Raw genomic sequence first — 22,715 nt, forward strand, 5'->3', positions numbered from 1 at the left:
CAGTAGATCTTTACTAAGTCTTGATTTCCCAAAGACACTCTCCCTGCATCCTTTTCAAGTAGAGGCTACATATTCTTTCGCAAATTAGGCACATCAAGGTCGGAAGTGAGGCCAACTCCTCAATATCCCACACTGTGACTCTCAAACTGTTAGTTCCCCACCCTCTCGATAACATTATTCTATGAGTCTCAGGTCTTTGTCTTGATCATCTACCACTTCCTCCTCACTTCTCATCACTGAATACCTCTGCACCTGGTTAACATGATTTCTCTGCCAAGTTCTCCCATCTTGGGTCATTTCAAAAGTCCATGTAGCTGATCATCTAAGCAATAACCAGGTCTCTTGCTTCCTTGTTTCCTCCTCAGAGCTATCTCTGCTGCTCATTCCTAGAGTCATAACCTAGAATTTTCATTCCCCAAATCATAGATTCAGGCACATGCTTTCTCATGAACACCTCTCCTCCAGGTGCTTACTTTTCAGACTATTTCCACTATGATTATATTCTTATATTTATATTTATCCTTTAATTAAATATCAACCAGTCTTCTCTTTCACTTTATTCTTCTTCATTTCCTTCCTTAAATATTCTTGCCAGTAACCTTCATTCTCTGTACCTCTATTGCTTCATTAAATCTACCTGCCAAAATCCTTATCTTGGATCAACACAACTATTTTCTTATTTAGTGTCTGCATATAAGTTGTGGAATGACACTGGAGAAAGGGACAATTTGATTTAATATTTACAATTACCAATAGATAAATGGCTCTAAAGAGAGCTCAGAAATTTCTGATCAAGTTTATCTCTTAAGAATTTCTCTTAAGAGTAAGAGATCTTACTCCGTCATCTCAAGATGACGGAGAAGTAGCAGGCTGAGACTACATCAGGTAGCAGGAGATCAGCTAGATAGCTTATCTAAAGATTGAAAACACCTACAAATACAACAGGAGATCGAAGAGAAGAAGAACAGCAATTCTATAAACAGAAAGTCAACCACTTTCTGAAAGGTAGGACCTGCGGAGAAGTGAATCCAAAGTGAAGGGAAGATAGACCGTGGGGGGAGGGGCCAGATCCTGGCAAGTGGTGGAGCAACGGAGCACTAAATCAGGACTTTTAAAAGTCTGTTCTGCTGAGGGACATCGCTCCAGAGGCTAAACCGGGGTGAAACCCACAGGGGGTCAGTGTGGCCTCAGGTCCCGCAGGGTCACAGAAGGATCGGGGGTGTGTGAGTGTCACAGAGCTTACAGGTATTAGAACGGGGAAGCCGGCTACAGAGACAGAACCGAGGAGTGAGCTCTCAGCTCGGGCTTACCTTGAACCGGTTGCAGGCTGGGTGCGCTCAGAGCATGGCTGGAGGCCAGTGAGACGAGAGTGATTGGGCACTATTCTCTGAGGGCGCACTGTAGAGTGGGGCCCCGAGCTCTCGGCTCCTCCAGGCCGGAGACTGGGAGGCCACCATTTTCATTCCTGTCCTCCAAAACTCTACGGAAAGCATTCAGGGAACAAAACCTCCCGAAAGCAAACCCGAGCGGATTACTCAGCCCGGCCCCTGGTAAGGCTGGTGCAATTCCGCCAGGAGCAAAGACACTTGAGAATCACTACAACAGGCCCCTTCCCCAGAAGATCAATAAGAAATCCAGCCAAGACAAAGTTCACCTACCAAGGAGTGCAGTTTCAATACCAAGGAGAGCAGCAGAATTCCAAAGAAGGAGAAAGCAAAGCACCGAACTCATGACTTTCTCCCCTTGATTCTTTAGTCTTGCAGTTAATTTAATTTTTTTTTTCAATTTTTTTCTTCTGCTGCTGATTTTTTTAACTTTTACCTTTTTCTTTTTTAACATTTTTTAACTAGTTTATCTAAAATATATATTTTTTTTTCTTTTTTATATTTTTTCTTTGTTTTTTTTTTAATTGTTTCTTTTATTTTTATCCCCTTTATCCCCTTTATCCTCCCCCATGATTTGGGGTCTCTTATGACTTGGTTAAAGCATATTTTCCTGGGGTCTTTGCCACCCTTTTAGTATTTTACTTGCTCCTTCATATATTCTTTTTTTTCTTTTTTTTTTTTTTTTTTTTTTTTAATTTTTTATTTTTTATAAACATATATTTTTTATATACATATATTTTTATCCCCAGGTCTGTGAATCACCAGGTTTACACACTTCACAGCACTCACCAAATCACATACCCTCCCCAATGTCCATAATCCCACCCCCTTCTCCCCAACCCCCTCCCCCCGGCAACCCTCAGTTTGTTTTGTGAGATTAAGAGTCACTTATGGTTTGTCTCCCTCCCAATCCCATCTTGTTTCATTTATTCTTCTACCCACTTAAGCCTCCATGTTGCATCACCACTTCCTCATATCAGGGAGATCATATGATAGTTGTCTTTCTCTGCTTGACTTATTTCGCTAAGCATGATACGCTCTAGTTCCATCCATGTTGTTGCAAATGGCAAGATTTCATTTCTTTTGATGGCTGCATAGTATTCCATTGTGTATATATACCACATCTTCTTGATCCATTCATCTGTTGATGGACATCTAGGTTCTTTCCATAGTTTGGCTATTGTGGACATTGCTGCTATAAACATTCGGGTGCATGTGTCCCTTTGGATCACTACATTTGTATCTTTAGGGTAAATACCCAATAGTGCAATTGCTGGGTCATAGGGCAGTTCTATTTTCAACATTTTGAGGAACCTCCATGCTGTTTTCCAGAGTGGCTGCACCAGCTTGCATTCCCACCAACAGTGTAGGAGGGTTCCCCTTTCTCCGCATCCTCGCCAGCATCTGTCATTTCCTGACTTGTTGATTTTAGCCATTCTGACTGGTGTGAGGTGATATCTCATTGTGGTTTTGATTTGTATTTCCCTGATGCCGAGTGATATGGAGCACTTTTTCATGTGTCTGTTGGCCATCTGGATGTCTTCTTTGCAGAAATGTCTGTTCATGTCTTCTGCCCATTTCTTGATTGGATTATTTGTTCTTTGGGTGTTGAGTTTGCTAAGTTCTTTATAGATTCTGGACACTAGTCCTTTATCTGATATGTCGTTTGCAAATATCTTCTCCCATTCTGTCAGTTGTCTTTTGATTTTGTTAACTGTTTCCTTTGCTGTGCAAAAGCTTTTGATCTTGATGAAATCCCAGTAGTTCATTTTTTCCCTTGCTTCCCTTGCCTTTTGCGTTGTTCCTAGGAAGATGTTGCTGCGGCAGAGGTCGAAGAGGTTGCTGCCCGTGTTCTCCTCAAGGATTTTGATGGATTCCTTTCGTACATTGAGGTCCTTCATCCATTTTGAGTCTATTTTTGTGTGTGGTGTAAGGAAATGGTCCAATTTCATTTTTCTGCATGTGGCTGTCCAATTTTCCCAGCACCATTTATTGAAAAGGCTGTCTTTTTTCCATTGGACATTCTTTCCTGCTTTGTCGAAGATTAGTTGACCATAGAGTTGAGGGTCTATTTCTGGGCTCTCTATTCTGTTCCATTGATCTATGTGTCTGTTTTTGTGCCAGTACCATGCTGTCTTGATGATGACAGCTTTGTAATAGAGCTTGAAGTCCGGAATTGTGATGCCACCAACGTTGGCTTTCTTTTTCAATATCCCTTTGGCTATTCGAGGTCTTTTCTGGTTCCATATAAATTTTAGAATTATTTGTTCCATTTCTTTGAAAAAGATGGATGGTACTTTGATAGGAATTGCATTAAATGTGTAGATTGCTTTAGGTAGCATAGACATTTTCACAATATTTATTCTTCCAATCCAGGAGCATGGAACATTTTTCCATTTCTTTGTGTCTTCCTCAATTTCTTTCATGAGTACTTTATAGTTTTCTGAGTATAGATTCTGTGTCTCTTTGGTTAGGTTTATTCCTAGGTATCTTATGGTTTTGGATGCAATTGTAAATGGGATTGACTCCTTAATATCTCTTTCTTCTGTCTTGCTGTTGGTGTAGAGAAATGCAACTGATTTCTGTGCATTGATTTTATATCCTGACACTTTACTGAATTCCTGTATAAGTTCTAGCAGTTTTGGAGTGGAGTCTTTTGGGTTTTCCACATATAGTATCATATCATCTGCGAAGAGTGATAATTTGACTTCTTCTTTGCCGATTTGGATGCCTTTAATTTCCTTTTGTTGTCTGATTGCTGAGGCTAGGACCTCTAGTACGATGTTGAATAGCAGTGGTGATAATGGACATCCCTGCCGTGTTCCTGACCTTAGCGGAAAAGCTTTCAGTTTTTCTCCATTGAGAATGATATTTGCGGTGGGTTTTTCATAGATGGCTTTGATGATATTGAGGTATGTGCCCTCTATCCCTACACTTTGAAGAGTTTTGATCAGGAAGGGATGTTGTACTTTGTCAAATGCTTTTTCAGCATCTATTGAGAGTATCATATGGTTCTTGTTCTTACTTTTATTGATGTGTTGTATCACATTGACTGATTTGCGGATGTTGAACCAACCTTGCAGCCCTGGAATAAATCCCACTTGGTCGTGGTGAATAATCTTTTTAATGTACTGTTGAATCCGATTGGCTAGTATTTTGTTGAGTATTTTCGCATCTGTGTTCATCAAGGATATCGGTCTATAGCTCTCTTTTTTGGTGGGATCCTTGTCTGGTTTTGGGATCAAGGTGATGCTGGCCTCATAAAATGAGTTTGGAAGTTTTCCTTCCATTTCTATTTTTTGGAACAGTTTCAGGAGAATAGGAATTAGTTCTTCTTTAAATGTTTGGTAGAATTCCCCCGGGAAGCCGTCTGGCCCTGGGCTTTTGTTTGTTTGGAGATTTTTAATGACTGTTTCAATCTCCTTACTGGTTATGGGTCTGTTCAGGCTTTCTATTTCTTCATGGTTCAGTTGTGGTAGTTTATATGTTTCTAGGAATGCATCCATTTCTTCCAGATTGTCAAATTTATTGCCGTAGAGTTGCTCATAGTATGTTCTTATAATAGTTTGTATTTCCTTGGTGTTAGTTGTGATCTCTCCTCTTTCATTCATGATTTTATTTATTTGGGTCCTTTCTCTTTTCTTTTTGATAAGTCGGGCCAGGGGTTTATCAATTTTATTAATTCTTTCAAAGAACCAGCTCCTAGTTTCGTTGATTTGTTCTATTGTTTTTTTGGTTTCTATTTCATTGATTTCTGCTCTGATCTTTATGATTTCTCTTCTCCTGCTGGGCTTAGGGTTTCTTTCTTGTTCTTTCTCCAGCTCCTTTAGGTGTAGGGTTAGGTTGTGTACCTGAGACCTTTCTTGTTTCTTGAGAAAGGCTTGTACCGCTATATATTTTCCTCTCAGGACTGCCTTTGTTGTGTCCCACAGATTTTGAACCGTTGTATTTTCATTATCATTTGTTTCCATGATTTTTTTCAATTCTTCTTTAATTTCCCGGTTGACCCATTCATTCTTTAGAAGGATACTGTTTAGTCTCCATGTATTTGGGTTCTTTCCAAACTTCCTTTTGTGGTTGAGTTCTAGCTTTAGAGCATTGTGGTCTGAAAATATGCAGGGAATGATCCCAATCTTTTGATACCGGTTGAGTCCTGATTTAGGACCGAGGATGTGGTCTATTCTGGAGAATGTTCCATGTGCACTAGAGAAGAATGTGTATTCTGTTGCTTTGGGATGAAATATTCTGAATATATCTGTGATGTCCATCTGGTCCAGTGTGTCATTTAAGGCCTTTATTTCCTTGCTGATCTTTTGCTTGGATGACCTGTCCATTTCAGTGAGGGGAATATTAAAGTCCCCTACTATTATTGTATTGTTGTTTATGTGTTTCTTTGATTTTGTTATTAATTGGTTTATATAGTTGGCTGCTCCCACGTTGGGGGCATAGATATTTAAAATTGTTAAATCTTCTTGTTGGACAGACCCTTTGAGTATGATATAGTGTCCTTCCTCATCTCTTATTACAGTCTTTGGCTTAAAATCTAATTGATCTGATATAAGGATTGCCACTCCTGCTTTCTTCTGATGTCCATTAGCATGGTAAATTCTTTTCCACCCCCTCACTTTAAATCTGGAGGTGTCTTCGGGCTTAAAATGTGTTTCTTGGAGGCAACATATAGATGGGTTTTGTTTTTTTATCCATTCTGATACCCTGTGTCTTTTGACAGGGGCATTTAGCCCATTCACATTCAGGGTAACTATTGAGAGATATGAATTTAGTGCCATTGTATTGCCTGTAAGGTGACTGTTACTGTATATGGTCTCTGTTCCTTTCTGATCTACCACTTGTAGGCTCTCTCTTTGCTTAGAGGACCCCTTTCAATATTTCCTGTAGAGCTGGTTTGGTATTTGCAAATTCTTTCAGTTGTTGTTTGTCCTGGAAGCTTTTAATCTCTCCTTCTATTTTCAATGATAGCCTAGCTGGATATAGTATTCTTGGCTGCATGTTTTTCTCGTTTAGTGCTCTGAAAATATCATGCCAGCTCTTTCTGGCCTGCCAGGTCTCTGTGGATAAGTCAGCTGCCAATCTAATATTTTTACCATTGTATGTTACAGACTTCTTTTCCCGGGCTGCTTTCAGGATTTTCTCTTTGTCATTGAGACTTGTAAATTTTACTATTATGTGACGGGGTGTGGGCCTATTCTTATTTATTTTGAGGGGCATTCTCTGAACCTCCTGAATTTTGATGCTTGTTCCCTTTGCCATATTGGGGAAATTCTCCCCAATAATTCTCTCCAGTATACCTTCTGCTCCCCTCTCACTTTCTTCTTCTTCTGGAATCCCAATTATTCTAATGTTGTTTCGTCTTATGGTGTCACTTATTTCTCGAATTCTCCCCTCGTGGTCCAGTAGCTGTTTGTCCCTCTTTTGATCAGCTTCTTTATTCTCTGTCATTTGGTCTTCTATATCACTAATTCTTTCTTCTGCCTCATTTATCCTAGCAGTGAGAGCCTCCATTTTTGATTGCACCTCATTAATAGCTTTTTTGATTTCAACTTGGTTAGATTTTAGTTCTTTTATTTCTCCAGAAAGGGCTTTTATATCTCTCGAGAGGGTTTCTCTAATATCTTCCATGCCTTTTTCGAGCCCGGCTAGAACCTTGAGAATTGTCATTCTGAACTCTAGATCTGACATATTACCGATGTCTGTATTGATTAGGTCCCTAGCCTTCGGTACTGCCTCTTGTTCTTTTTTTTGTGGTGAATTTTTACGTCTTGTCATTTTGTCCAGATAAGAGTAAATGAAGGGGCAAGTAAAATACTAAAAGGGTGGCAACAACCCCAGGAAAATATGCTTTAGCCAAATTAGAAGAGATCCAAAATCGTGAGTGGGGAGAAAGGGGATAAAAAGAGGTTCAAAAAGGAAGAAAGAAAAAAGAAAAAAAAAAAAAAAAAAAAAAGAAAAGAATTTTTTTTAAAAAAGAAAACACCTAAGAAAAATGTAAAAAAATATATATATATATTAGATAAACTAGTAAAAAATCGTTAAAAAAGAAAAAGGTAACAGTTAAAAAAAAAAAAATTTTACCCGAAGGCGAGAAAAAAAAAAAATGAAAAAGAAAAAATTAAATTAACTGCAAGACTAAAAAAAATCACAGGAAAAAAGCCATGAGTTCCGTGCTTGGCTTTCTCCTCCTCTGGAATTCTGCTGCTCTCCTTGGTATTGAAACCGCACTCCTTGGTAGGTGAACTTGGTCTCGGCTGGATTTCTTGTTGATCTTCTGGGGGAGGGGCCTGTTGTAGTGATTCTCAAGTGTCTTTGCCCCAGGCGGAATTACACCGCCCTTACCCGGGGCCGGGGTGAGTAATCCGCTCGGGTTTGCTTTCAGGAGCTTTTGTTCCCTGAGCGCTTTCCGTAGAGTTCCAGAGGACGGGAATACAAATGGCGGCCTCCTGGTCTCCGGCCCGGAGGAGCCGAGAGCCCAGGGCCCCACTCCTCAGTGCGCCCTCAGAGAACAGCGCCCAGTTACTCCCGTCTGCCTGACCTCCGGCCGCGCTCCGAGCTCACCGAGCCTGCGACCGGTTCAAGGTAACACGGAGCTGCGAGCTTACTGTCGGCTCTGTCTCTGTAGCCGGCTTTCCCGTTCCAATACCCGCAAGCTCTGCGACACTCAGACACCCCCGATCCTTCTGTGACCCTGCGGGACCTGAGGCCACGCTGACCCCGCGTGGGCTTCGCCCCGGTTTAGCCTCTGGAGCGATGTCCCTCCGCGGAACAGACTTTTAAAAGTCCTGATTTTGTGCGCGGTTGCTCCGCCGCTTGCCGGGAGCCGGCCCCTCCCCCCGGGGTCTATCTTCCCGTCGCTTTGGATTCACTTCTCCGCCGGTCCTACCTTTCAGAAAGTGGTTGTTTTTCTGTTTCCAGAATTGCTGTTCTTCTTCTCTTCGATCTGCCGATGGATTTTCAGGTGTTTGCAATCTTTAGATAAGCTATCTAGCTGATCTCCGGCTAGCTGAAGCAGTCTCAGCTTGCTACTTCTCCGCCATCTTGACTCCTCCGTCCTTCATATATTCTTATCTGGACAAAATGACAAGGCAGAAAAATTCACCACAAAAAAAAAAAAAAAAAAAAAAAAAAAAAAGAACAAGAGGCAGTACTGAAGGCTAAGGAACTAATCAATACAGACATTGGTAATATGTCAGATCTAGAGTTCAGAATGACAATTCTCAAGGTTCTAGCTGGGCTTAAAAAAGGCATGGAAGATATTAGAGAAATCCTCTCGGGAGATATAAAAACCCTTTCTGGAGAATAAATGAACTAAAATCCTACCAAGTTAAAATCAAAAAAGCTATTAATGAGGTGCAATAAAAAATGGAGGCTCTCACTGCTAGGATAAATGAGGCAGAAGAAAGAATTAGTGATATAGAAGACCAAATGACAGAGAATAAAGAAGCTGAGCAAAAGAGGGACAAACAGCTACTGGACCACAAGGGAAGAATTCGAACAATTATAAGAACATACTATGACAACTCTACACCAACAAATTTGACAATCTGGAAGAAATGGATGCATTCCTAGAGGCATATAAACTACCACAACTGAACCAGGAAGAAATAGAAAACCCGAACAGACCCATAACCAGTAAGGAGATTGAAACAGTCATCAAAAATCTCCAAACAAACAAAAGCTCAGGGCCAGACAGCTTTCAGGTGAATTCTACCAAACATTTAAAGAAGAACTAATTCCTATTCTCCTAAAACTGTTCCAAAAAACAGAAATGGAAGGAAAACTTCCAAACTCATTTTATGAGGCCAGCATCACCTTGATCCCAAAACCAGACATGGATCCCATCAAAAAAAAGAACTACAGACCAATATCCTTAATGAACACAGATGTGAAAATTCTCACCAAAATACTAGCCAATAGGATTCAACAGTACATTAAAAGGATTATTCACCATACCAAGTGGGATTTATTCTAGGGCTGCAAGGTTGGTTCAACATCTGCAAATCAATCAATGTGAAGAAGGAACAAGAACCATATGATACTCTCAATAGATGTTGACAAAGCATTTGACAAAGTACAGCATCCCTTCCTGATCAAAACTCTTCAAAAAGTGTAGGGATAGAGGGCACATACTTCAATATTATCAAAGCCATCTATGAAAAACCCATGCAAATATCATCCTCAATGGAGAAAAACTGAAGCTTTTCCACTAAGGTCAAGAACATGGCAGGGATGTCCATTATCACAACTACTATTCAACATAGTACATAGTACTAGAAGTCCTAGCCTCAGCAATCAGACAACAAAAGGAAATTAAAAGCATCCAAATCAGCAAAGAAGAAGTCAAACTAGCACTCTTCACAGATGATATGCTACTATATGTGGAAAACACAAAAGACTCCACTCCAAAACTACTAGAACTTGTACAAGAATTCAGTAAAGTGTTAGCATATAAAATCAATGCACAGAAATCAGTTGCATGTCTCCACACCAACAACAAGACAGAAGAAAGAGAAATTAAGGAGGCAATCCCATTTACAACTGTACCCAAAACTATAAGATACCTAGGAATAAACCTAACCAAAGAGGCAAAGAATCTATACTCAGAAAACTATAAAGTACTCATGAAAGAAATTGAGGAAGACACAAAGATACAGAAAAATGTTCCATGCTTACGGATTGGAAGAACAAATATTGTGAAAATGTCTATGCTACCTAAAGTAATCTACACATTTAATGCAATTCCTATCAAAATACCATCCATTTTTTTCAAAGAAATGGAACAAATAATCCTAAAATTTATATGGAACTAGAAAAGACCTCAAATTGCCAAAAGAATATTGAAAAAGAAAGCCAAAGTTGGTGGCATCACAATTCCAGACTTCAAGCTCTATTACAAAACTGTCATCATCAAGACAGCATGGTACTGGCACAAAAGACAGACACATAGATCAATGGAACAGAATAGAGAGCCCAGAAACAGACCCTCAGCTCTATGGTCAACTAATCTTGAACAAAGCAGGAAAGAATGTCTAATGGAAAAAAGACAGCCTCTTCAATAAATGGTGTTGGGAAAATTGGACAGCCACATGCAGAAAAATAAATTGGACTATTTCCTTACACCACACATGAAAATAGACTCAAAATGGATGAAAGACCTCAATGTGAGAAAGGAATCCATCAAAATCCTTGAGGAGAACACAGGCAGCAACCTCTTTGACCTCAGCCGCAGCAACATCTTCCTAGGAACATCACCAAAGGCAAGGGAAGCAAGGGCAAAAATGAACTATTGAGATTTCATCAAGATCAAAAGCTTTTGAACAACAAAGGACAAAAGACAACAACAAAACTAAAAGACAACCGACAGAATGGAAGAAGATATTTGCAAACTACATATCAGATAAAGGGCTAGTGTCCAAAAATCTATAAAGAACTTAGCAAACTCAACACCCAAAGAACAAATAACCCAATCAAGAAATGGGCTGAGAACATGAACAGACATTTTGGCAAAGGAGACATCCAGATGGCCAACAGACACATGAAAAAGTGCTCCACATCACTTGGCATTAGGGAAATTCAAATCAAAACCACAGTGAGATACCACCTCACACCAGTCAGAATGGCTAAAATTAACAAGTCAGGAAATGACAGATGCTGGCAAGGATGTGGAGAAAGGGGAACCCTCCTACACTGTTGGTGGGAATGCAAGCTGGTGCAACCACTCTGGAAAACAGCATGGAGGTTCCTCAAAATGTGGAAAATAGAACTACCCTATGACCTAGCAATTGCACTACTGGGTATTTACCCTAAAGATACAAATGCAGTGATCCGAAGGGGCACGTGCACCCAAATGTTTATAGCAGCAATGTCTACAATAGCCGAACTATGGAAAAAACCTAGATGTCCATCAACAGATGAATGGATAAAGCAGATGTGGTATATATACACAATGGAATACTATGCAGCCATCAAAAGAAATAAAACTTGCCATTTGCAACAAAGTGGATGCAACTAGAGGGTATCATGCTTAGTGAAATAAGTCAATCGGAGAAAGACAACTATCATATGATCTCCCTGATATGAGGAAGTGGAAATGCAACATGGGGGGCTAAGGGGGTAGGGGAAGAATAAATGAAACAAGATGGGATTGGGAGGGAGACAAACCATAAGTGACTCTTAATCTCACAAAACAAACTGAGGGTAGCTGGGGGGGAGGAGGGTTGGGAGAAGGGAGTGGGGTTATGGACATTGGGGAGGGTAAGTGCAATGGTGAGTGCTGTGAAGTGTGTAAACCTGGTGATTCACAGACCTGTACCCCTGGGGATAAAAATACATTATATGTTTATTAAAAATTTTTAGAAAGAAAGAAAGAAAGGAAGAAAGAAAGGAAATTTCTCTTTGTTTATTCTTGTGCTCTTTTACTCATACTCAAAGAAATATTATCTTTCTCTCTATATTTATTAGATTTTATATTATTTTTATACAGGTGATTGCAACCTCCAGTATTTTTCAGGAATGAGCTGCTATAAAATGAACGCCTCATGTAAAGAGTTCAGTCAAAGATGCACATGAAACCATAGAGGCATCTATCTCTAAGAACCATATAGTGAAAGTAAAAGTATGACTGGCATGTGTGGCAACAGTTTTGGTATAAGTATAATAATGACAATAAAGGCTGGAAAAAGTATTTGCCTCTGACACTGTCAAAATTCACTTTTTAGAGGCTTCCCATTTTCCTATTTTCAATTTTGAGTAACTTCTTTTGCTGATTTATGTGATGGTTTTGTGAATATATCATTGATTCTAAACTAAATTACATGTGACACAGATTTAAGACATTGCCTTATATATTTTTTTTTTAATTTGAGAAAAGAAAAATAATAGCTGCATTTAATCCCTGCTTCTACATTGTTTGGATATACAACATCCAAAATGTAGACAATGTATTGCACCTCTCAGAGTCCTGGTTTCCAACTATGTAGTTAGAATAATGGGAATGTTAATCCCTACCTCTGACTGATTATTATGAGTTTAAAATATAAAAGTCCTTATCATTTAGGCATTCAATAAACAGTAGTTCTTAACAGATTTAATATTGAGGTCTGTTTTTGAGCCTTTGCTATAACCACAGGTAAAATTACCATTTTATTTTGCAAAGCCAAATACATGTGATTTATAGAAAACAAAATGAGATATAGAATGCGGTAATTTTATCATCATCATCTTCTTCATCTATAGAACATGGTAGTTTCTAAGGTCGTAAGGTTATTTTTTCAGAAAGAAGTAGATGGGAAATGAATTCTACTAATCTATTGCAATGAAATGATGAGAGTTCAGATGCAAGAGACATAAATGGTTGGCTATGCTTGCAAACCTCTTAGAGTAATTTAAATATTGGTTCAACTTTGGGATGAAGCTTGACATTTAAGTGAACCCACTTATTAAGTAGGTACCTGGGAGGAAACATGTAAGCTTCATCTAGCAGGCTGTTTCGGTGACTCCATTATTTAGATTCTGTTCTTAGGCTTGGTGTGAAAGCTATGTGACCATGAACTTTGCTGTCTAAGAGCACACGGTCTAGTGAGGAAGAAGTCTATAAAGAGATCAATGCAATTTCAACTAAAGAAGGTGCTGAGATGGGATATGCATAAGATGCTATGAGAGTATACAGCAGCAATATTTATCTGTAGTCAAATTATCACTTATCATAAAGACTTTCAGGTTAAGAAATTAACAGAAAAAATAGGCAGATATCTGTGTAGATAACAACAAAACTCAAACTACCATCACCTTAACTTATTTCTTTTTTTTTTTTTAAGATTTATTTATTTATTTGACAGACAGAGATCACAAGTAGGCAGAGAGGCAGACAGAGAGAGAAGAGGAAGCAGGCTCCCTGCTGAGCAGAGGGCCCAATGTGGGGCTCGATCCCAGGACCCTGGGATCATGACCTGAGCCGAAAGCAGAGGCTTTAAACCACTGAGCCACCCAGGCACCCCTTAACTTATTTCTATCAAAAAAAAAAGGGGGGGGGCTACTAATACCCTGTTCTCAGAAAAACAAAAATGTGTTGATATCACTATAACCTTTTTTTATTCCTCTATACTCCTTTGAGGAAGACAGGGTAAATATCTGTTTTCTAAACTTCCAGCTAATATGATTTATATCCCTACTTTCAGAAAACAAACCCAGCTTCAACTTCTACACTCTCCTTCTTTGAATATGAAAAGAAATTCCAAGCAAGAACAAAATAAGAAGTCAGGCAGTTCTGTGGGCTATTAGTAAATAATTATAATGTTAATCACTATTTTTTCCTTTTAGTGTCAATTTAAAATATATTGGGCACTATAAAGTATAGTGGTAAATACAACATTTTAAGGAAAATTTGGACTGAAATAAGTAATATTTTATTTGAAAGAAATAAAAGGAGAAAAAACAGATGCCACAGGGTAATTTCCTCTAATCTGGGGTAGGAAGGGGGGGGGGGGAAGCAGCCTCTTACTCTGGAGTAAAAAAGATAGTGAGTGGGATGTTCTAGAGCCATACTAACTCAGTTTATCTCATGAAATAACTGCAATAGATAAATTTAACTACTTTTCCCAAAGCCAACCTCTTAGCCTTCTTGTAGAGTTTCCTGTTCTTTATGAGTCTCTACTTTTATTATGAAAAAAAAAAAAAAGCTATGATACCATTTAATACCAAATAATATTGTTATATCCCCTTATTATTCCTTAGGTTAAGGAAATGTAACAAAAATTCACATTTATTCAAATCAGAAGAGATTTTATAGGAGCATTTAAAAAAACATTCTTTTTTTGTATTTTATCTTAATTGAAACCTTTTAGAATCCATCAGAATATTAAGAAAAACTACATCAGAAGCTTTGAATATGTTATTTTTGATAGCATGACCTGAAAGGCCTTTCTAAGTAGATACTAGAGTGAAACTTGTTGATTTATGGGGCAAATGGAGATTAGAGCTTCTTCTTATGGGAACCCAAAGAAATATATATATATATATATACAAATATATATGTAATAATTTTCAAATTAGAAAGCAAATACAAATAAGGAACAAGTAAAAGAAAATTTCAGTATTTGTTGAGAAATGGGTATACCCATATCCCTAAACAGAGATTTAAAAATTAGGTTGAGGATAAAAATTACATTCTGGATAAAACAAATTTTCATAGAAGTAATAATAGAATTAAAGTATACATAGATATGAGGGCACCTGGGTGGCTCAGTCATTAAGCATCTGCCTCTTGATTTCGGCTCAGGTCATGATCTCTGAGTCCTGGGATTGAGCCCCACATCAGGCTCCTTGCTCAGTGGGGAGTCTGCTTCTCCCTCTGCCCCTACCCTGGCTCATGCTCAGGGGCACACTGCGCACTTGCTCACTCTCTCTCTCTCTTTCTCTTGTTCTCTCTGAAATAAATAAATAAATCTTTTAAAAAACAAAGTATACATAGGTACAGAAAATTGACATCAAAATTGAATAAACTTTTCTAGATACATATAAATGCATATGCATATAAATAAAATAAGGAATATATAAATATATATAAATGGATACAAGGAGCATATTTTTGTGCTTTCAGATCCAATGATTACCTTCCTAATAAGGGCAAGAGATTAATTCTTGAAGGGTACGTGCAACTGATTTCTTTTTAGACCAATTTTCTCTTTTTCTCTTGACAAATTTTAAAATATGTTATTTTTTTCATCTTTAAAAAAACATGCAGTGTGAGGCTGAAAGACAGAGACTCATGTTCTCAGCAGCTGTGCAATGCTAGCATGTTGTGAATATTCAACAAATATTAAGTGACATTGAAATATGAATTGATGGATAATGAATCACTTTAGGGAATTATCCTGCCAAAATGTTTTGGAAGATCCATGAAATGTTTGACAAATCCAAAGGATCCCAAGATTTGCTTTAGCAGAGACTTATTTATTTATTTAGGGGGATGGGGAGACAGGTTCTGCTTTTTCATCTGGCTCATTATGTCCTTCTGTTAGAGAGTAATTCACGTTCAAATCATATTACTTTAACTTTTGTTCAGCAATTGATTTCTTAGTGGTTATATAATTGGAAAAACAGGACATCTAGAAAAATTGCCTCTTTTTATTAAGTACAAAAATAAAATTGATTAAGCAGAAACTTAATTATAGTAATGGGATTGACCCAGAGGAAGGGAATGAGCACCAGGACAGGACACGAATACTGCATTTACAGAGTTTATAACTAACAACATTATCTTATTTAGCGTTTACTTAAATAAGGGGGAAAAAATCTATAGCATGTGTATACATATATATATGTATATATATGTATATATATATGGTGTATATATATGGTATACACATATATATGTGTGTATACCATATATATACACCATATATATATATTGCTCCTATTTTCTTTGGTTACATCCAAATGAACAGAATATAGTGACTTTAACAAATGATTTCAAAATCATCTCACTTTAAGTACTAAGAAATGTTAGTTTGTTTCCTTCCAACTTAATGTCCCTGACACAGTTTTTCTGTATATGCCTATCACTATAGTTATGTAAACACTCACAATGCCTGTAATATGCAAAGTGTACGGATTAGTCAAGATTCTTAAAGTTGCAAATTGTAAAAGGAAAAATCTCTGTATTGGTATATAGGGATCTGTAATAGTAATTTAAAAAATAATAATAATGCAGCCAGATGTCAGGTAGGACTGGAAGGAGCACTTGAAGATTATTCGTTCCTGGGACCATCCTCTCACCGTCTCTTCATTCCGCTTCTCTCTGTGCCTTTTTGTCTCTCTTTTTGGGCACTTTTTTTCTCTCCTATTCAAGTCACACAATGGCAGAAGAGCAGCAGAGGCACGAACGAGTATATATGGTACATTTCAAGCCATACTGGAGAGATGAACTCCCTCAATCCTAATTCCTAATTCTCAAGCATATGACTCGGTTCCGGAGTGGGGTGTCCAATCATTTCTCAATTAATTCTGGCCAGAGACTCAAGATGCATTGTATAAACATGGCTGCTACATGCTAACAGTATGAGTATGAGAAAGTCTGAAGTAGGTGAGAGTAATTAAGCGCTTCATTACGAGTTGGGCGATACCCAAAGGAGTCTACTTTATTACATGAAGAGAAGTTTTATCTAAGAGTCTCTTTCTCAGGTACTTTACTCACTATCATTTTTAGGACAACACCGTTTCACCATTCAAAATCCAGTTTCCAAATATTTCTTAGGTCCTCCTGTTAATGGAGAAATGATCACCCAACAAAGCCATTCTAGAAAGAACTGGATAAACTAGAAAAATTACAAACCTAACTACCTGAGGTTCTGGAGACTGAAGTATGACAGGCAGATTCTGAAGCAGAGCCACAATGGGGAAAGCCATTAGACAGTTTGAGCCCCCTTAGGTTTTTCGCAGTTTTGTTCTAAGGGAAGCCTCAGTCCCAGTGGCAGTGGTTTGGCGTAAGGATGGTTCAAACACGGATAGAAAGCCCCCTGGCTTACCAGATGAGGGATATAAGGCAAGAGGCACAGGGCAACTGGAGCTTCCAGAGAGAAAGAGGAGACTGGAAAGGAGCAAGCCAGAGAAGGAGGATCCCATTAACCTCAACCCAAGCCTCTGGCTAACCACTAAACCGCATACTGAATGGGACAAACGGAAAGCAGCTCAGAGCTATGGTTTAAGGAACTGATCTGAGATCAAAGCTGTTGTCCACCGCAGACATGCCTGTTTGCACTTTGAGTCTTACCGCACTAATTGTCTGCTAAAACAAAGGCATCAACACTTCTTGGAGCAATATAACAAAATCCAAATTCTCCACAACATAATATTCTGAATGTTTGGGATACAGTCCAATATTATTCACACATAAATAGCCAGGAAAGTGTGATCCAGTGTCAAGGGAAAAGACTTTAAACAGAAGCCAACACTGAGGTTAGCAGATGTTAGAATTATTAAAACAAGTTCTTTAAAGAAACAGTTATAATTATGCTCAATGACCTAAAGAGAATTACACCTGCAATGAATGAAAATATAAGGTATCTCTGCAAATACCGAAAATTAGAAATTCTACAACTGAAAATGTTAATACTTGAACAGAAAATCCACTGGATAGGGTTAAGAGAAACTGAGATAAAAGGGTCAGTAAGTTTGAAAATGTATTATTAGAATACATCCCATTTGAAAAAATAATATCCTGTACAACATACTTAATTTAAAAGAAAAAAAAAGTAACTTTATAGTGGAGAAAATGGCACACATCCCTTCCACCAAGTGGTAGAAATCCCTTCCACCAAGTGGTAGAGTGAATATCACCATTAAGATGACCCAGTGACAACCTCTACCGCTTAACATGATATACTAAGGAGAGTGCAGCATCGCTTCTATGGTTTTCTTTCTGGAAATGAATAATCTGAATTTAACCATGAGGAAACATCAAACAAACAAAAGTTGGGAGGTAGTCTACTAAAAGTACTCTTCAAATGTGTCAAGGCATGAATGACAAAGACTGAGGTTTCTTCCAGAATGAGAGAGACTAAGGAGACCTGGTAACTAACTGCAATGTGGGCTCGTGGCTTGCTTCGTGGTCCAGAAAGAGTACATCAGTAGAACAGTTGATCACATTTGAATAAGCTCTGTAAATTAGCTGATAGTATCTTACCAATGTTAATATTGTGATTTTGCTAATTATATGTGGTTATGTATGTATTGTTAAGAAATCTGTTTTCACCAAATTTATAATTTCAATGCAATCCCAATCAAAATCCCAGCATGTTTTCACAGAAGTTGACAAGCTGATTCTAAAATTTTTATGGAAATGCAAATGAACAAGAATAGCCAAAGCAATTTTTGAAGCGACAGAAAAAATTGGAGAACTTAAATGTTCTGATTTCATGACTTACTATAAATATACAGTAATTGAGAGAATGTAATAGTGCAGAAAAAAATAGACATATAGATAAATGGAAGAGAGTAGAGTCTAGAAATAGATCCAAACATAATGGGTAAAATGATTTTTTTAAGTATAAAGGACCTTTCAGTGAGGAAGAGAAATGCCTTTTCCAAAATAATGTTGCAACAACTGGATATTTATATGGGAAAACAAGTAAACATTGATCTTTACCTAAAACCATACACAACACTTAACCCGAAAGCATCTCCAGACCTAAGTATCAAAACTAGAAAACTTCTAAAAGAAAGAGTGGAAGAAAGTCTTTGATAGGGAAACCTATCATTGATAGAATGCAAAATGCTTGAACCATTTTTCATATGGTAAGTTAGACTTAATAAAAATGAAAACAGGAAGCCCCAGAATGGGCATAACCAGTGAGCCACCCCACGTCAGACTTTTTTTTTTTTTTTTTTTTTGGTAATTTTTTCCATCTTGAGATCTACTTTTCCAAAAACCCAATTTGATAGATGCTGCCAAAGTGTTTTGCTTATTAGTGACAAGAAGTAATGTTTCTGGAGCTAGGTTTACCTGCACATTATGATACTGATATATGTGACAACTTCTTTTTAAGATTAATGTTTACAAAGTGTTCTTTACACTCAATACACAGAACATTCTCACTTAGGTGAAACCATATGGGAGTCATCTGCACTGAACATACAGAGACTGTCTGACTACTTAGCATGACCAACGAGCCTGCCTTGTGGTACAGGTGAAAGTTCAAAAGCGAGGGCCAGAAAACATTCTCGAAAAAGGGAAGAAGGATGTCCTCCTCTCTGGAAAACCTAGGAATGCATCACTAAGTGATCTCAGCATGGTCGAAGTTAATGTTAGGAGACTGACAGTGTTAGTTAGGTCTTTATGCAGCTAGCACGTACTCTGAGGAGTAGCATATAGCAAATATAGGCATATTAGCAGGCAAATAGCAGCATATTAAACAGAATCTCCCATTACATCTCTGACACTCTCGAGACATTTTTCAATTGTTTGGCTCAACAGCAACTCACTAAGTCTTTTGCACAAGCAATTTTTCAAAGCCTCGTAATGCTTGCAAACGTGTATTTAATTCCCATTTTTGATTCTCTTTATGTTAAGACACCGGAACGCAGGAGTTTCTGTTTTTAAATAAACATAATTTGAATGTCACAGAATCCTGCTGAGTATTTCTTAAAGATTTTTCCCCCTTGCTTAAAAGCTTTACACTGTTTTCCTAAGAGCAAACCTATTCCAACATTAAAAGGTTCCAATTAGATATGAAACTCCAAACCCATGAATTTTGAGAGGGTTCTGAACTTGCCAAAACAATTTCTCGTTAGACTTGATACTTGGATTACACACTCCCACTGCATATTTTAAAAGCCTTTACTATAAAGGTTTCCTATAACAAAAGAGAGATGAAAAGATACTGTAATTATTCACGGAACATATTCAAGCCATCACTGCCGATGAAATATGATATCTATGACATTCTTCCACTGTAAATAAGGCAGTGATTCAGAGAAGTGTTATTAGCTACAGAAAACCCATTCTTATTCTTATTAACACATAAAACAATAGCTTTCATCTCCTGGTGCTCAGCCTTTCAGTCTAAAACATACTAAATCTCAACTCTTTGGGAATAAAATTTAAATTGCAGACCAGTTTCGGCTTTTCCTACTTTCAACTCAAGTGGGAACTTCGGGTGCCTTTCCTCTAAAGACACAGCCAAGGCGCTATCCCTCGCACCTGGAAACAAGCCCATATTTTAAGCAGTCTGATGGTGTTGGGTAGGTGGCCCCGGGGCAGGGGAGCTGGGTTTGAGGAAGGTTGCCAAGCCCAAGTGAGGACCGACCTCGTTCACCTGGAAACTGTCCTAGAAGTTTCCTGTGAGTACTATGAGGCAGGGATGGCTCTCGTCTTTCAGTGTCCTGGAAAGCCACATCAACTCTGAACTGGACACTGCACGCAGAAATTAGAGCGAAGCATTCCCGATACCCAAACGCAGCTCGCAGTTTGCAGACTGCAGAGCGAGGGCTCCCCTCAAATGCATTGTGATAAGCCACCATCAAGACTGCATGTAAACCTACTCTGGGAATGACAGAAATGCTGGTGCACAGACAAACTTATTAGAGGAGTTCCCCTGCTCTCTGCACGATGCATTCCAGAGGTGTCCGTCTTTGCCACGGGCAATGCTTTAGAAAAAGAGTTCTGCACGCATTGCATCTCTGGGTTTAATAAGGCCTCGAAGCTGCCAGTGCAATGATTAAGGCTTTCAAAAGGGGCATCAGTAGCTTCAATGCCCTGCGATCTCCTCCCTGATTTGATTGCAATGAAACTCATATTAAAAAAAAAAAAAAAAAAAAAAAAGTGGCGGGAAGATGACAAGCTGACCCAGCGGCCATTTCTTCTAAGCCAACAGAACCTGCGGCCATGCGTGAGTTTTCTTGCAACCGACGGTGTTATGCATCATGGCCTCGTCCGGACATAGAAAACTTGCATCCATTTTCGCCGCTTGCTGAAAGCACACAGAATTGCTGAAGATAAAATTTCCAGGAATATATTAAAACAAAACTGCAAACTCAGCCAAATTTCCAGCACACTTGGAAAGCCTGTAAAACAGCAGGCCAATGTTAATACGCAGAGAGGGGAGAAGATAGTATAACTAAGTAGAAGCTGCTGTTTTAATGTCAAAGTTTTGAAAATTAGGGGAATGTTTCCATGAGTGCCAATTATCTTTCAGTGGCCACAATGAGTTCTTTCAACTTACCTTCGGGTTATTTCTAACACTGAAAATTAAGATCACAATTTGCTGAGTGTATCAATTTTACTTTTTTACTAAAGCAAAGAACTAATTTAGTAAATAAGATTAGGGTTTCTGAGAAACTGCCATGTGTTCCAGTTTTAGAAAAAAAAAAACCCTAAATTGAGAAATACTGTAATAGTAGGTAACATGCAGCGACTACTGATATCAACAGGTAATTTGTGACTTGTCTGATAACCTTATGTCTTAATCTGGGCACTGAATTTATGTTAACTCATTTCTATCTACTCATCAACTCATTTCCAAATATTCTCATAAGTCAAAAATACCTTCCTCAGCTACCCCCACACCAGGTAAGTGACCCAGCTCTTAGTTTCTCACCTGTCAACAGTTAAAACTATAGGCTGTAGGTTCTTTGCATAAACTTACCGCTTTATTCAACTGATAGTGTTCCTGGCAAACAGTGGCCCTAGAAAAAGTATTTATTTAACGGGTCCAAAAAGCTTTATTCCTCACACAACTTATTTTGATATTTAGACTGAAAAAAAAAAATTCTAAAGCAAAATATATTGAGTTATTCACGATAAAGATATATTATCAGTTTAATACCTATAACAATAGGCACAGCACATTTAACCCCTTTTATTTCTGTCTTGTACCTTTCTTGAATGTTGTGGCAGGTTTTGTGTATATACATACATAAATTGCTCAACTAATCTGAGATGAGGAACTCTATCATTTTTTTTTTTACTAAAAGCCCAGACTAGAGCTAGATACTAATTCTTTTGAGCTGAACTAAAATCAAATTGAGGAATTTGGAGTTTCCTTCATGAGCAATGGCCTTTGCCACTTAAATTAGCATTAATAGAACATATTGATCACTTGATTTGATACTCCATTTTTTAAAAGAAGAATTATTTTCATGAGATATTGAGCCTGAACCAAAGGAAAATTACATATTAATTACCTATTTTTTGTGGGTTAAGGATTTAGTATCTTCACCTACCTAAATAGTATTTCTGTGTGATTAATAAGCTTTCAAAAAATGTTCCCAGTACTAGAAAGAAAATTTTAGAGAAAAAGAAAAGGATCTTTCTTTATGGAACAAACAACATAGATTAGGAAAAAGGATTACTGTTTAATTCAAATTAAAAAAAATATATATTTGCACCACTCTATCGATGTTCTTTATGTTTAAGGGGTTAATGAAATTTAGGATATTTTAGAAAGCAGATATGGGAAATTTGGGTTTTCTGCACATGAGTAAATAAGTAAATAATAAAATCTGTCCCAATCCTGAGTTGATCTACTCATCTAGATGTCAGATTGTGTCAAATTGAAAACATTTCAACCAGGAATACTGAAATTACAAACAATGTCACACAGAATCAGTATTCATCTGGGAGTCTGAAGATCTGTGTTATAACCCTGGTCCCATCAATAATCAGTGGTTGAGTTTACAGTTTTTAATCTCTAGCCCATAATCTGTTGCTGTTACTGAGTTAGTTATCAGATCAGTTGATCTATCAGCTCCCTTCTAGCCTAAAACTCTCTGATCTTTCAGAAGGCATCAACTGGGCTTGGTTATGGCCAAAGGTTATGTTTA

The 22,715-nt window shown here is 38.0% G+C and overlaps 1 pseudogene; it reads right to left on the minus strand.

Moving 5' to 3' along the window:
• Nucleotides 1-20,780, minus strand: part of LOC131825669 (nuclear ubiquitous casein and cyclin-dependent kinase substrate 1-like) — a 47,078-nt pseudogene extending 26,298 nt beyond the window's left edge.
• Between the last annotated feature and the right edge of the window lie 1,935 nt (nt 20,781-22,715).

Source organism: Mustela lutreola, chromosome 2 (genome assembly GCF_030435805.1).
Source record: "Mustela lutreola isolate mMusLut2 chromosome 2, mMusLut2.pri, whole genome shotgun sequence".
Taxonomy (NCBI): Eukaryota; Metazoa; Chordata; class Mammalia; order Carnivora; family Mustelidae; genus Mustela; species Mustela lutreola.